Source organism: Diuraphis noxia, unplaced genomic scaffold, assembly GCF_037042655.1.
Source record: "Diuraphis noxia isolate RWA-SAM2 unplaced genomic scaffold, SU_Dnox_SAM2 contig0003, whole genome shotgun sequence".
In the NCBI taxonomy this organism is placed as follows: Eukaryota; Metazoa; Arthropoda; class Insecta; order Hemiptera; family Aphididae; genus Diuraphis; species Diuraphis noxia.
The window spans coordinates 30,538,925-30,557,110 of NW_028301713.1; the positions used below are offsets into that span (position 1 = coordinate 30,538,925).

Below are 18,186 nucleotides of genomic sequence, written 5' to 3' on the forward strand. Positions count from 1 at the left end.
CCTGAGTAATTATTTTTATTATTATAATAATGGATTATTTTAATAGGTACATAAACTCAAGATTTTAGTTTTGATTCAGTTTGTGTTTATAGAATAAAGCAGGAAGATTCACCAAAGATTAATCTACTTAGACAACTATAACTTAAGTAAAGGTTGTGCTATAAAGATTAGAAATAATCTCTGGACATTGAACAATTAAAATATAATATGATTTGAGATAGAATCTAAAATCAAAAAATCTTTGGGCGTGATGGTGCTACATAATATTATTAATGTATGACCTATACATTTTTTAATCGCAAAACCTATTACAGCTATGCCCTATTACCGACTTTGTGATTACATCTATGCCTAATTTAGATCGTCTTTAGGAAAATATAATGATTATGAGATATTTTGGAAAAACTTTAAGGTTCTTAAATATTATCATCATCAGAATATTTTTAAAATGTTTCAGGAATATTTTGGGGAAATAATTTAACTAATTTTTCTAAAGAGTATGGTTCAGACCTGACACACTATTATTAGAAAATCAATATCTGTATAAATCCCACTGAATGTAAGAACAAATTTCATACATTTGTACACTGTAATTTAAAACAATTTTCAAATAAACCATTAATAATATACATAAAGACAATGACATGGTGCTTAAAGATATATTGTTTAGGTAAACTTTATGTTTGACATGATATAATTTTCAAAATATTTTGGATATTAGTGCTGATTATTTTATTATATTGTGTTCTTATTTAAGAATACTAATTTTACATAAATAATAATAATGGCTGTTGCATATCAGTTGAACATAATATTCCTAAAGGTGAAAATTGTATGTAACTATATATTATTCTAATGTAAGATCAATTGGATTGGCAGAATAACTTAACTACATTTGAAGTCATTTCATCAAAACAATATTGTCTGGCTGTAAATACTTGTATGTGTTGACTAAATAGTTAATTATATGTCAACAGATTTCCTATAGTAAAAGAGAAGTGTCAATGATGTAAATCTTTGAAAATAGTGGTCAATAAAAATAAAAATTCAATTGACTGAGTTGATATAGATTAGTAATAAATAGTCAAAAGCAATTTCACACTACATGGCTTAGATGTTTGACATATGCTCGGCCTAATACAACATCCAAATAAACATGGTAACAATACACAATAAAATGGTTAAGCATTGAGAAACATAGGTCCCGGTGTTATTGAATAGAACAAAAATATTAATTTAATTGTAGAAAAATCATCTTATAAATTTAGTTCTTTCTTTTTTAAACTAAAAAATATTAAAACTTATAAGTTAATAGGGTTTAAATGTCTTGAATTATAATATACTTGGAAATATAGGTAGATTGTCTAATGTCCAGAATCATTTTTCATATGGAATGATTTATCATTGAATTTAAATTTAACACATTCATTATAGTGATCTACTTAAACAAGAGGCGAACATTAATACCTACCATACAGAATACTCATTACTCTTTTTTTTTTCTGTATAATATGTGTAATCCAAAGTAAATATATTTTATTTTTTAAGAGAAGTTACTAGATATTATATTTACAACGATTAAAGATCAAACATTAGTTTTATAATTCAATTATTTTATACACTACAAAGGATAAACATGGGAAATGGGATAAAATAGTAAAATGTAGATAATTATATTATCATGGTTCTAAGTTTGTTAAGTTAAATTATCTATAGACCAAATTTTTATCACATTTAGGTAGGATAGGTAAGAAATATTTTTTTTTAATAAATTTAATAATTTTCATAGTTTTGTTTTTATTACATTATAAAAAAACATTCAACATTTAAATTTAGCCCTACTTACACCATACAATTATTTATCAGTTACATACTCATTGCAATAAATTGATATTTCTACATTTAATAATTTTTTTTGTCTTTTAATGTTGTAATTTTATATTAAGTAAATATGATGTTTACATTTTTAGAATTAAAAATGAAAACTATTTTTTAAATATAAAATAATTTATGGTTGGATAAAAGTTATAAATGAATACAAAATAAAATCTATTTTATACTATTGTGTCGTTTTATAAAATGAAATATATTTAAGCACATTTTCTATAGTAGAATTAACTTATCTAGGCAGAAGCGCTGAACCTTATGTTAAGGTCCTTCCCACTAATTAGTAGTAAAAGTTAAAAACCTGTTAATTTAGACAATTGTGTATATAACCTAACTAGGGTTGATGAACTATGTTGTTGTTTTTTTAATCATAATAAAACAATATATTAGGTATCTCTTTGACGAGATCTTGGATCACCATAACGATACTTGTATATAGCACCACCGCTTACGAAAACAACTTCTCGTCTCATCATGTCATGAAAATATTTTACAACAGCAGACTTGCAGTACATCAATACTTGTCCAGTACCTCTACAAAGGGTCTTCAAAATCTTTTTACTCTTTGAACCAGCCTTTTGAGCCGGTTTTGCTTCAAATATTACGTACATATTTCTTATTCACCTGTAATCAAAAATAGGTTTAATATAATTTCAATATAACATAAACAGATATAAATCCTCTGTCTGCTCTGCGGTGCAATATATCAGAAAGGTCTAGAGATTAAGTCTTGAGTGTACCTCATCATTAAGTACCTAAGTCATTGTAATGTATGTGATCAATTTGAATTTAATAATAAATACAAAGAAAAATTCTGAGTAAGACAGCAATCCTATATTAATAAATATATTTTATGGTATTATATTTATATTACTACTATAGTAATTTATTTTAATACTAAAAACTTGGTAAATTGAGTTAATTTTTACTGAAGACATAGCATTTATTATATTATTAATATTAATTATAATTATAGTATATATTATGTTTTTTTTGTAGATATTAACTTTAAAGTCAACAATAATTTGCTGTAGGTCGGTAGAATAGGTATATTTTGTGGTATTAACAAGAAATGGAATAAAAATTATCTAAATATTTTAAAAATATCATTATTTGTATAAAACATAAATAATATATATGAAATGAATGTGATAAACCCCCAGTTAAAATATTTTTGAATTAGATGCTGCAAAACAGTTATTCTTTATTTAAATAAGGTGTATTAGAACTAAAATTAAGTATTGTCAAAACAATTCAATTTGAAAATATCAATGTGTGTATAAAAATATAAAATTTAGTATTATGATGTAAAAATTTTAAGTACCCACAAAAATATTTTTAATTTACAACAAAATAACTAAAATCTTGATTTTAATAGTTTTAGTTCCTCATTATAAAACGAACAGTGGTACAAATTCTTTTTTGTTTCAAGTATTAATTTTACCTAATAAAATTTGTATACATTACATTTAGACATATTTTTTTTCTCACCAATCGTTTTAAATCTAAATTTATGTTATTACTAAAAAATATTGATTGATTAATATGGAAAATGTTTATAGTGTAACCATAATTTTATATATTTATTACTTGTAATTCAGAATTATTTTTATATTATTGTATTTATTTTTGTTAGGTTTTACTTCACTCATTGAGTTTTAGTTTTTAGTTTTTTTTTATATGTTTTATTTATATAATTTGTAAAAGGTAGATACCCGTTGATATAAACATAAATATGTAATTATCAACCGTCTAAGAATAGGACACATTTGCCTCACTCACTCCTATTTAATGAAGAAAGAAGCCCCCTTAACTGTACTTGTTGTTGGGTTCCCCTTTCGGTTAAACATATTTTAACCGAATGTAGAACTTACGACTAGGAAAGAAAGAAGACAACTCCAAATCTCCCGCCACCTCGCTGAATCACTCAACTCTGAACCAACCAACGTCTTCAGAATTGTACAATTTTTAACAGGAACGCAACTTATTAATAAATTGTAAATGTAAATAACAATGTATAACAGGTCCTGTTATTCCAATAATATTATTATTATATGTTTCTTTTTTCTTTTTTTCTCAATATTTAATATCATGTAAATAATTTTGAATATTGTTTAAAATGCATTGTTACGTCCAATGGCCACAGATGCCACGGATGGTTTGTTTGATAAAAAAAAAAAAGAAATATGTAATTGCATCCCAATTTGAATTAAAAATAATGATAACATAACTATTTTCATATTTTTTTTAGATTTTTCGGTTATATAATGAAATACTTATGAGGACATTTTTTAAAAATTTTAAACAACAAAATAATTTGTATATTTTCACTTTGGAAAATTTTGTCAAAATTTGAACAATATAAAAGAAAACTTTGGCTAGGTATGTATTTTAATATCGCAAGTAACAAATTTAAAGAAAATGAGAATTTTTTACACAAAATCTGTTTTTTAAAAAATTGCTTTTGTATACTGGAGTAACTCAAGAACAAACGACAATATAAACTTGTAATTTTCAAAATATCTGGTTTTTATATTTTATAGAAATTTAAATTTTCAACTTTTTCACTTTTTTATTAAATTTTGATAGAACTTTTTATTGATAGATTAAAGAGTTTAAAATGTGTAGTATAAAGTTTCTTATAAGTTGTTTTAAATTTTTAATAGCAGTTTATAATTAAATACCTACATACGATCGTTTAATTATCCATAAGTATTTTATTTAAAGTTAAATTATTGATAAAATTTATTAAAATCTCGAAAATATGCAAATCATTTTGTAGTTAAAAATGTATAGGGTTAAATTTTTATAGTTCAAGATTGAAAATTCAAAATAAGGTAGTTAATTTATATAGGTACTAAAACTCTAAAAATACATGTAGTTTTTTATTTATAGATATTCTAAGTTAAAATTAGGACAATACAAGTACCTATATCTAAAATCAATACATTTGCAATGAACTAACATTCAGAATCTTAAATAAGTATTATCCTAGTTTTTAAATTTTGAATATGTAAATATTTAGGTACTTATTAAATTATAAATGTAAGTACTAAGCAGGTATGTCAGTATATCCACATATGTCATATTCAGATTTATATAGATACTACGATGATAGGTACATAATAGTTAAATTTAAAAAAAATATTTTACTATCTACTAAGTTGTAGGTACGTTCTTTTAGAACATAATATTAACTTTAATATATGATTACATTAAAAATGTTTAGAGTTATAGACTGTCAGCGGTTACCAACCGGTAGATCTTTCTAGAAATATAGTACGATCGTGTAATAAATAATCGGAATATCGGATAATAAATCTGGATTTTCATCTTGTATTAATAGGAATTTATCATTCTTTGGAGCTTAAGCCTTTTTTTTGCTCATCAAACAAATCTCTTCCTAAAGACCTACATAAATTCTCCTGGATGGAAGGCATCAGGCCTTAAAATTTTAAATGCAGCTCACTTGTTTGAAAAGGTTGATGACCCATGGTCTATGATGCGAATGGTTTGTTTATAGATAATAGGTACTTAAATAAAATAATACATGATAATAACTTTTCAAATGTGTTTACTGATTTATTTCGTGGAATATAATCAATTTATTAAACAATGTTTTAATATTTCATTTTAATCTTTTAAAAAATATGTTTAAATTTAGATAAAAAATGCGACGGTTAATAAGGCATAAGTCATAACCTACAAGCAACACGTGAAGGTTATAATATATTTTGAAGGTCAAAATGCTTTTTTGTAGAATAATTTTTAAATATTTCTATATAAGTATGTTTATTCATTACAAATTTGATTAACAATGGCCACGTATTTGTATTTTGTTACATAATAAATTAATGTATTAATTACTTTTTACTATGTATTTTATTAGAAATATGGAAGTTGGTAATTCAATATTCGTTAGGTATTTTTAAAATATTTGAATTGGTGTAATATAAATTATAAAAGAAAAAAATTTGTATCTTCTTTATTACTATTATATAAATGGTTGCCGTTGATTACTCGGGCAAATGAGATAAAAAGATGCATCAAATTGTTGCTTGTATGGCTTCGAATAATGGAATTATAAGCGCAATCAGACAGCGGTCTGTCATGTCGAGAATATTTCGTTTTCAAGTAATGAAAAATTCAAAATAGAAACTTATTTCCCAATAATAGATTCATTAATAACTCGGTTAAAAATTCACGGCAATCCACATAAATTAATAAATAAAATATTGTTTGGATTTTTTTTAATTTGAAAAATGTATAGGCTAAAGACATACAAGTCCATCGTAAAGCATTTGCGGAATTTTATAATGTAGGCATTGATGAAATGATGAAAATGAATGCATTTTAAAATGTAATATACACTTAAAGCGTACCTATCAGAACTTGAAATTTCTGAATTCAGTACATATTTCTAATATATAGGTACAATAATCAAATAGACAAGAAACATTTCCAAATAAAATAATATCTTTAAAAATTTGTTTATCCATGATGATTATCAACTGTAGTGCGGAACGTTCATTTTCTAAGTTAGATTTAATTAAAGAATAGCTTAGAAGTACTCAATTACTACAACCCAGAAAGGTAAAACTCCTCAGTGGCGTAGCCAGGGGGGGGGTTTTGGGTGTTATAACCCTCCCCCTCAGCCGTATTTATATCAAAAATATAATGTTTATAATATAGGAATACAATCATTTGGTCGTGGTAAAATGTATTCTGTTATTAAAACCCCCCCCTAAAAAAAATCCTGGCTACGCCACTGAAACTCCTTACCCTCATTGAGTATTGGACATGATCTACTATATCGAGTTCAGATTATGGAAATCTTATAGACAATTTTTCGATTTTTAGTTTATGGATAAAGCGGTGAAAAATTGGTTTTTAACCAGTTGGCGAATCCTCCATTACGGCTAATGGGTATATCCTCACGGGACACTTTATATACATGTAGGTATATATTATTAATTATTATTCAATTATAAACATTTCATGTATACTATTTTTATTTTTATTTCAATGAAGTTAAGGGGGGGATGTTGAAAAATATTTTGCTTCTTAGGGGAGCAGTAGTTTGAAAAAGGCTGAGAAGCACTGTTTTAAATAATGTGAAATAGATTGTATCGAAAAAAGTTTTCCCTAATTTAAATAAATTATTTCAAGTTGCTTTAATAATACTTATAAGTTTCTCTACTTGTGAAAAAAGTTTTTCGGCCATACGTCGAATAATAAATTGACTTCAAACCTCTATAATGGATGAAAGATTCATCATCACCTTAATTTTGTGCATTGAAAAATAATTATCTAAACATGCGCAGGGGTTATGCATCTAGATACCCTGAAGCTCTGCGAGGAGTGAACATCGACCATGGAAAATTGAAACATCCAGTTATAAGTAATCAACTACCAAGTATTTGCGAAATACATACTTTTTGTAATTCGTCATGGTATTTACAGAGTCCGTCAGAACAAACGCATGTTTTTCAAAATGATGCTAGGTTGCTAGGTATGCTCAGAGTAATTTCAGTAAAAAATGTTTTATTATATCAAAAAACGCATAAGCATATACAATTTTTTTATATGTAACAAAATTTAGGTTTTGAAAATAATGTCATACATATGACTCATTTTGCGTTTTGGGGACATTCCTTGACCCCCTTGCTCCCCTGACTTGACAACATAAATTTTTTTGGTGGGGTCACATAAAAACAAAAGTCTACCAATACAAACCACGAGCTCTTAATGAATTGAAAGACGAGATCACTCAAGTGGTGATAGGATCGTTTCGCGAGTGCCTACATCCCTACTTTGTGGCTCAAGGACGCCATATGCTGACATTATTTTCAAAACCTAAATTTTGTTACATATAAAAAACTGCATATGTGTATACATTTTTAAATATAATAAAACATTTTTTACTGAAATTACTTTGAGCATAGCATCATTTTGAAAAACATGCGTTTGTTCTAACAGACCCTGTAGTACAATTTTTTTGAAATTAAACAGTAGATGTTTCAATATTTGTGAATTGTATATACATATTATCAGAATTTTACGAGCTTAAAATAACTTTCAGGTAGCGCCATTGTCGGCCTTCTGCATATTCTGAAAAAGAAGCCTGTGCACGCCTATGGTGTTTTATAAATATATTAAGTAACTATAATTTACGAAAAGGTATTTAGAACCTTTAAAATATATTATAACCTACACGTGTGTCGTGTATAACCATGAAGGTTATGACTTATGCCTAATTAACATACACAATTTTTATCTTTATTTCTACCTATTTTATAAAACATTAAAATTAAATATTAAAACGTTGTTAAATAAATTGATTATATTCTACGAAATAAATCAGTAAACATATAATTAAAAAATATTATCATGTATTATTTTATTTAAATTATTTAATAATTAGTATAACTTATAAAGAAATTATTCACGTAGCCTATAACTATTAACATTATATGTACAACACGTCATTTATTAGATTATAGGTTCTGAAATAACCTAGTAAATAACAAAATATTTTATTACATTTACTCTTTATTATATAACTATTACCTATTTTCATAGAGTCCATATAAATCCAAATTATATTGGATTTACTTACCTACTCATATTAATATTTTATTAACTGCCTATTCACAAATACAAAATTTAAAAACTAGAATATATTAACTTTAAATATATGTGTATCGTTATAATTTTAACTTAAAATAACTATAACTAAAAAACTGTACATATATTTTTAAATTTTTTCGTATAACCCTATTTAAAACGTTTAATCCTAAACTATGAAAATTTTATAAATTTTTAGCTACTAAATAATTTGTATTTTTTTTATGTACACAATATTGTACAAATAGGTATTGTGATGTCCGTTTCATGAAATTGATCTACATATACGTCATGCACATGTACTTTAGGTCAACATTCACGATCTGGGCGATTTTTACTACCTGGATTTCCAGTTCATAAAATGAGTGATATCACAATATGGATGCAACATATATTTATTCATAAATAGGCTTGTGAGGTTCAGTTGACATTGGAAAAAACCCGGTTTTAAACGGTTACTGGGAGAACATGTTCTCTTAATGCGGGTGGAGTATATAATATAGATTTATATTATATTAAATCAGTGGTGTAGTAAAATTCGGGATTGGTAAATTGAGTCCCTGGAAAAAACAGGTAGTAGGTAAGTTGAGTCCCGGGAAAAAAAAGGTAGTAGGTTGAGTCCCGGGGAAAAAACGGTAAAAATTAATAATAATAAAAATAATATTTTTTTTTTTTCAACGATACACTCTTAACAACTCAAACAGCACTCACAGTCAATAAAAGTCGGTAACTTTGTGACATTGTACCTTTGATTAAACACAATTAAGATACCGATAGGCGTGTCATATTATTATCGTGTATCAGTTATCACCGATTTTTATGACGAATCTTATGATAAAATACAAACACACGTATGTACGATATCTGTGCTATTTCCCTATATTTTTAGTAGAATAGGGTTCGTCGAGAAGTGACTATCGTGTTTGCAGTAATAGTAGTGTGTTTCTCTTAAATTTTGAAAAATGGAAGTAATGATTAGTGAAAAAAACAAAACTATAATTGTAAAATATGGTTATAAGTTTAGGTTTCACAAAATGTTGAATAATGACGTACAGAGATGGACCTGCTGTAAAAATACATGTAAGTGTTTTTTTAAGAGACATGATGATGTTGATACTGAAATTTATAATGATCATACACACAATAGACTTATCGAACAAGACATTAATCGTCAAAAATTAAGTAATAGTCTTAAGAGAAAAGCAGTAGAGGAGATTTCGGTATTGCCATCGAAACTTATTTGCAGAGAATTAAAAATTTCTGATATAAATACTTTAACTTTAAATGATAGTTCTTTAATAAAAAGAAATATAAGGAATGCGCGTTTATCTGTTCATCCCAACATACCAAAAAATATAACTGAAACGCATACTGCTATAAATGAAATAACATTAGTTACAAACACAAATGAACTATTTTTATTAGTTAACGATAACAATAGTGATATCATTGGGTTTTAAACAAAAAGTAAGCTAGAAGTGTTATGTGGAATCAATACAATATTTGTCGATGGCACTTTTAGAAGCTGTCCAAATTTTTTTTACCAATTTTTTACCATTCATGGCCTTGTCAAAGAATTGTATATTCCGCTTGTGTTTTTCTTATTACCTAATAAAGAAACTGAAACATATGTACGTTTGTTTGAACATACTATAAATAGTTGTGCGCAATATCAACTAATATTTTCTCCCGATGAAGTGTTTATAGATTTTGAGATTGCTATACACACGGCTGCAAAGCTTGTTTGGCCTAAAATTTTAATAAGAGGATGCCGTTTCCATTTAGGACAAAATTGGTGGAAAAAGATTCAAGCTCTTGGTTTAATCATCACATTCTAAACTTTAAGTTCAGAAAAAAGCAATTTTTTAAAAATTTTTTTTGGTTTGCCATTTATAAGGCCCGAAGAAGTTAGCGAATGTTTTGTAGAAGATTTAATGACAATACAACCAAATACAATTATTTTGCGATTATATACTAAACACTTACATATTAGTTGATGCTAAATTTCCCCCGAACATTTGGTCGGCATTTGCTGCTACAACTGTGCGTACAACTAATAGCTGTGAATCATATCATTCGCGATTAAACCGACGCTTTTACAGTCCACATCCAAATATTTTTAACTTTATTGACGAATTACTTGAAGTCAGAGCCACAAATAAAATTAAGAAGCACCAATCAAAAAAAAAAAAAAAAAAAGCACGCTCGATAAGGAACAAAACCTAAGGGAGCAAATTACCAAATACGCCAATAATTGTATAACCCGATTATTTGAGTATATTAAATCAGTATTAATGAAGTTTTTACCGAGTACATAATATATATATAATAATAATAATAATAATGATAATTTTTAACGATAATAAGTTTTGAAATGTATAATAATAATGATATTTATTTTTTGTTTTTTAAATTAATTTGTTTGTACTTGTAATATTTTTAATCAATATAAGTCTAAAAATTATATCCTTATAAATACCTCAACATGAGTCAAAATATTTATCTACTACCAATTTTTTTCCCGGGACTCAACTTACCTACAACCTGTTTTTTCCCGGGACTCAATTTACCGCTTTCAAAATGTACCAAACTTATCTCGGACTCAATTTACCTAGCCCCGTAAAATTTGGGAGGGGGGGAAGAGGATACTACAGATAATTAAGTTTACACAATTGGTTATACTATAGCATCATATTGACGTCGAGGTTTTATTTTAGGTTCCTGTACGGCTACACAAATTTGTATTTGGAGTACTTTCAAAAACTATAAAAATATTATTTTAATCTTCTTAAACTTTTGTGGAGGGAGGGGAGGGAGGACTACAGACCTCCTACCATCCCCTGACTACGTCATTATATTATATGTATTAATGCATTATATATAATTAATCATTATAATGCGAACATTATTAGAAATTAGAAGAATAACGTAAATAAATTCGAAATAAAATAGCAAAAAACGTTGAGCAGTCAAGTCAAACCATAGGTCAAGCTATTAACTTTATCAAAGCTGTTATACTGGGCTTAATTCGTATGCAGCCGTATGGTTAATCGAATCGACTTTAATTTATTTTGTAAGTATTTAAATGTGATATAAAATGAAATTTTTAGATTATATATCAAAAATTGAGGACACAATTCAAATAATTTCGTATTATACAAAATTTATATTTTTGAATCATACACGTATTGTATATTAAATATGCATTTATAATATTTTTTAGTTTGTTACCTATATTTGTATCACTTAGTACAAAAAATAAATAATTAATAATCCGAGACCCATATCAGAAGCATTGGAACCTATAAATAAAAATACAATGGCATGCACAATTTTATAATTTTCTTTAAATACGATATTTTATAACATGATAAAATGATAATAGAGTAATAGCATTTTTGTTTTGATTTGTATTTTGTGGAATATTTAGGAAGACTATTATAATGTAATATACTCTAGTATAATATAATCTTTTGAATTTCCTAATGTTTTTCATGAAATATCGAAATTAAGTACCTACTTTGAAATCGTTTAACAATATAGAATATTTAAAATGTATAATTTTACTAAGTAGATATATTCATATTTATTAATTTTATCCAGCATAGGTACTGCATAATATTAAACCGGTTTTTTCGTTATTCATAAAAAAGAAACTAGTATCATTGGGATACGGGAATGTTGACCGAATGACATGTAATACAATGAACTCTGGATTATCCAGTTTTCCGAGGAACTATGTAGAGTAATAAAAATGTGATGTACCAATACATGCTTTTTAAACAAATATGTAAATGTTGTACATATTATAGGTACGAAAGGTTAAATACAAATACATTTTGTATCAATATAATTTTCTATAAAATATACTTTTTAATATTAAATAATAATATAATATAAAAATTACACATTATTTGTTTAAATTTATTTTTCAGACGGATTATCTATAGAATTTGCTTTTACCATGCTATCTTATTTTAAGGATAATCGAGAATATACTTTGGTATGGAGAAAAAATGAACTGTTTGTAGTTGTAGCTTAATGAAGTTTATGATTTTGCGAATTAATGTGTGAAATTTTTTATATGCTACTCCATCGATTTGTGAACAATAAGTATGATTTTAAAAAAATTCAAAAAGAGAGGACTGTGGAACAGTGGCGCGCAGGTCCCTTTTTTCATGTGAGGCAAAGCTAATTTTTTTACACCCACCAACCACCTAAAACTAAGAGTTACAACTTACAAATAAAATATGTTTTATTAAGGGACACTATATAGTTATATGAAAAGACAATATTTATTAAATAAAAAAAACCCACTCCCACCCCACTTTCAAGTGGGGCCTAGGCCCCATTTGTGTCTTGTCTGCACGACACTGCTGTAGAACATCGAGTATGCTGACTGTGACGACGGGTGTAGGTATAGGTAGCGACTTATTGTTAAATAGACGCCTCACGAAGTCAAAAAGGTCAATTTATAGACGAGTTGCTTCCTGGCGTACCTTACATTTTATCATAAACTATAAAAGAGTCTAGTAGTACTAGTTGCTTCCCAATGAACAGGTAATAGATGTATAAGTGGTTCCAAACATTTATCCAAGTATGTTTTTAATTTCGAAGTTTAATACATATATGATTTTTGTGCATTGATCTTTGATACGATTATACCTAAATGACTAAGGCACTAAACATTACAGATAATATTATACTGCTTTTGATAAGATAATCAAAATCAGACTAGATCCAGATTATAATAATAATACGAAATCGAAATTGATCAAGTTCATTGTTAGTTAATTTCCAACACTCGTGTTTAAGTGTTCTCGTTGTACGATTTTAATTTTATAAGTTAAATAAATTTTAAAATTTTGAACTAGCTTCAGAATGGATAAATTTGAAGTGCGGTGTATATATAAAAAAAGCATATTTACGAAAAGGACAAATGTAATAAAGTAATTAATATTTTTAAATTTAGTTTTCAAAAGAAGTTAGCATTCAATAAAGAACGGTGGAAATGGACAACAAAAATATGTAAAACTGTTTTAAAAGTAGATGAAATCGACCATGTGATATTAAACAAAAGTAAGTTGAACCATCATAATTATGAACCATTATCTGAAGACAAGATGTTAGTAACTCTTTAAAAAGAAAAACAGTCACTGAAACATTATTACGTGAAATAATTATATACATATATATTGTATATAGATGGAACATTTCATCATTGAACCAAATTTTTTTGTCTAATATTTACTATTCATGGATTAATAAACATTTATTACATACTTCTTTCTTTAATTATTTTTTATATAAGATAAGTATAAAAAAATATTCTGGTACATTATTTTAATGAATTGAATATATTGTGTTTAAAAATTGATAGTAATTTTAAGCCGAATTAATTAACATCGATTATGAAAAAGCCATACATAATTAAATTAAACGTATATGGCTGAATATATCCATAAAAGGATGTCGATTTCATCTTGGCCAAGCTTGGTGGTGTAAAATTCAGTCACTTAGATTCGCTTCACAATTTTCTAATATTACAATTCTATTAGACAACATTTAACGTACATATTTGGTTAATAATTTTTGAACTCAGTGGATGTTGGAGATATATTTACAATAGAACTAGCAGCCATGCAGATTTTATATCATAAAACAACCAAATTGTCTGACTATTTATTATATATATATATATATCAGAGGATTCAAGTTTTCTTCTTCATTTATGGACAGAAAAGAGTTCAAGCATTAGGTGCATCTCAATAATGCTGCATGTAAATCTTTCCACACAAAATTTAATAGCTATTTTGAGTCTCTACATCCTAATATAAAAAATGTATGGAACTTTTAAAATAATTCAGACCTGGATAGTAACCTAACTTAACCTAATGAAGTTTCAATAGGCCTACCTAAACTAAATGCATGAATACAAATTAGAAAAAATCTAAATTTTATTGATACTCAAATAAATAGTTGAATAAAAAATATCAAATTTTGAACACATATATACAAATATATTGGCTAGTAAATATAAGTCTAAACAATGTTATACCAAATAATTTTGTGATTGACTTATTATTTTTTAATTTTTTTTTTTTAAAGTTATATATTTTTGTATAAATGTTAATGTATAATGTTTATAATATATACCTAATAATGTATACTCTCATATTATAATCAATTAAATTCGATTTACGAATTTACGAGGTTTTTCATAGAAAAGTTTAAGAACCACTGATTGATTCTATACGTGAAGGGTAACTAGGGTAAAAATTCTTGGGAAGCCTACGTATATAATTATTAATTAAAAACTACCTGTTCATAATAATGAGGAAACTAGTTTAAATCATCGTTTTTATTTACGATAAAAGCTATTTAGGCTGGGAAGAAATTCGTATAATTTGTGAGGAAACTAGTATACACCATGTTGAACTATAGGTTAGAATTCAGTGGTTCCCAACCGCCGGTCCGCAGACCGACATCCGTCCGCGATCAAAAGAAACCGGTCCGTGTTATATTGAAAAAAATTATATTTTATTAAATATTGTTTTTTTTTGTTTAAATTGTACTTATTAAATATATATAATTTTCTTTTTGTAAATGATACATCGCCGGTATTGTTTTATTTTAATATTTTATTCATATATATTTTTAACTTTCTACACTTCACTACACTAATCTGTATGCAAAATTCAAAAAATAAAGCATAACTTTTTTATTTTTTAAATCAAAATCCAAAGTGGTTGGCAATCATGTTTATAAAAGCCATCTATAGGTGGTCCGCAACAACAAAAAGGTTGAGAATGACTGTGTTAAATCATCGGTTATGTTACTCGTTATATAAGCTAAGGTCCTAACTCCCTCCTCAGACTCTGAAGGGATCTATTCTCCTTCACAGGTAGACCATTACTATCCTCGGGGGTTTAGAGGGTCGAACCCTTGATCGAACGGTAACTATAGTCATTATACAATATACCTTTTTACAGTAACTATAAAGTTTACAAGAGATCCACGGACCTGTTGTCTAACCGTAAATAATTGCTGTAAAAATAGTTAGGTATGTAATGTGCGAATGCATGGCTAAAAATCGAAAAACAAGTAAAAACCTAAAAATTTAATTCGATTGATAAATTATTATTGTACCAACGTACAACGTCTTTTACTCATCAAAACACCCAAAATTAAAAAAAAATAATAAGCGTTAAGTGGATGCCACACTGCTGAGTTTTCCTTAGGTTACAACGTTAAATTCAATTTTAATACAATAATAGAATATCATTGTATACGAAAACAGATTCTGAGTGGAGACGGTTGGCTAGATTCTGATATTTTTAGAATATAATTAGTATATTTTCAATTTAATTAATGTTCACAAAATTTGAACTTTAAACGATTATAAAAAATGTATTTTAAATATTTTCCAACTGCTATTCCATAAACTTATGAGAAACCTTGTATTACAAGTTAAAGTTTTTCGACTCAATGAAAAAAAAATTGATTGACATTTATAGAATAAAAAACTAAAAAAATTGAAAATTTAATTATGCTTATAAAATGATAAAATAAACGGCTATAATTCGATTCCACTAATTTGCGGAATCGTGTAAATTTTAATAGACATTGATACATCCAAGATTCCACGAATTTCATATATACATATATATACGATTTCGTATTTCCGTATCATTTTAAATGCAACGTTGCCATACATTGTTTTCTACAATTATTTTTGACAAATCAAATTTTTTCTGTAATTTTAGTTGTTTGGTTACAAAAATATCAAGTAGCGGTCTAAACTATATTAATAATAAATTAATAATATATAATATATATATAACATATATTATTAATAACTATATTAAATAGTAAATAGCCAAATAGGTAGTTATAAAAATACATTAAATATAAAAAAAAGACTAGCCGAAAATTAATTATAATAATTAAATAATATATAAAAAATACTAGAGTTGCCAAAATAATATGGGGTGTAATATTGCAAAATTGATTCGCTATTTCACTTAGGAAATTTCCAATCTAAATTGTATCTTCTCAGAAGGAAATAATTAACCATAAGTCAAAATAACAATATTAATCCAATGAATTCGGCAATGAGTAAAATGTTAACTAAAATTATGTTTTCTAGAAAGTTTTTTGTAATATGTATGTTACATAAAAAATTATATTTTGTTTTCAGAATGACAGAATGGCAACGTTGCATTTAAAATTATATGAAATCGTATATATATATATATATATGACATTTGCGGGATCATTTACTACCGAAATGGATATTCGATGAAAATTTCAAGTTCTCAAGGTTAATATTTTTTGATCAACAACAAAATAAGAAAATCGTTGTAGGTATGAAGTAAAAAAAAAAAACAGTTGTAAAAAATTAATTTGACTTTCCAGTAGACATTTTTTTTTTTCATAAAGGTAGGTCATCTAGTTTTAAATTTTAAAATCTTAGGTATAAAAAGAAAAACGAATTCTATTGTGAATGTCATGCTTTTCCGTCGCAATACGATGCGTTCGATGCGACAATATACAAACTGTTTTGTTTTTACTTTTTAGTTATGTTGATCGGATTCACATAGGACACGGCGTTACACTCAGTGGCGCCGAAGTCCTAAAAATCTAGTAGGACGAAAAATATTTCAAGACGCCCAACATCTTAATATCGAAAAAAATGGCATACCGTTGAGAGGAAAATGGTTAATATGAAGTGGCCCTATCTTAAATTTTCAAAATATGTCGGGCCATGGCCCGACCTTAATATAGGGTTCGGCGCCACTGGTTACACTTGAGACCAAAATCATCGATTTTAACGAAAACCGGTTTTGTGTAAAAATTAAAAATGTAAGTTTCATGTTGATTTTTAACTATTGGGAATTAATGATGTTTGAACTCCCAAAGTACTAACTAGTTTCACTTTCCTACCTAACTTTTTAGGCAATAACGCAATATAGTACTACTGACAAATGTTGACTTGAAGATCGTTTTTCGTTTAACCTAATTACATAAAAAAGGAGAAAAAAAATTATTAAAAAAAGTGTCCGATAACGAAAAAGGTTCCCTCAAAAAAAAAAAAAAATTAAAAATTGTATTTAAGCACTACACTTCGACAGGTGGTTAGAAGTGTAAATAAATGTTAAATATTGTTAATTAGACCAATAACTTTGATGACCGTGAATGTCAGGAATACTTCATAATAATAATAATAATAATAATAATAATAATAAAAAGAAGTGTAAATAATAAACACCGTGAATTTACTTACTTTTTCCAATAAATTCGGTATGAAATTGAATCAAATCCTTCTTGCTGATGGTAAAATAACGGTTAAACGAGATAATAGGCCTCTACTGTTTGGAAGTCACTAGATGACTGAAACGTCTGAAACTAAATTAAAAACCTAAATGTTCTATGCCTATTGGATTCGTAAAACTAGTATGAAGCATTGCACTTTGCCCTTTGTTTATAGTGTCTGGTTACTTTCGGGACTACTTTTTTTTTTTTTGGGGGAGAATGATGCAATGACGACATGTGGAAAAATTTGACCGGAAACAGGCCTACAAACATCTTGACATAGTAGTGGTACCATAACTAAACACTTTTTTCTTTCACCAGTTACTTCCAAAGAGAATGTAATGTACTATCACTGTT

General features: G+C 26.8%; 1 long non-coding RNA gene across 1 annotated transcript; it reads right to left on the minus strand.

Moving 5' to 3' along the window:
• Window positions 1–1,772: 1,772 nt before the first annotated feature.
• On the minus strand, window positions 1,773–18,168 carry LOC149057212 (uncharacterized). Its single transcript, XR_016191072.1, has 2 exons — window positions 17,801–18,168; window positions 1,773–2,511 (listed from the first exon to the last, which is right to left on the minus strand). It is a non-coding gene; the product is annotated as an uncharacterized LOC149057212 (long non-coding RNA).
• Between the last annotated feature and the right edge of the window lie 18 nt (window positions 18,169–18,186).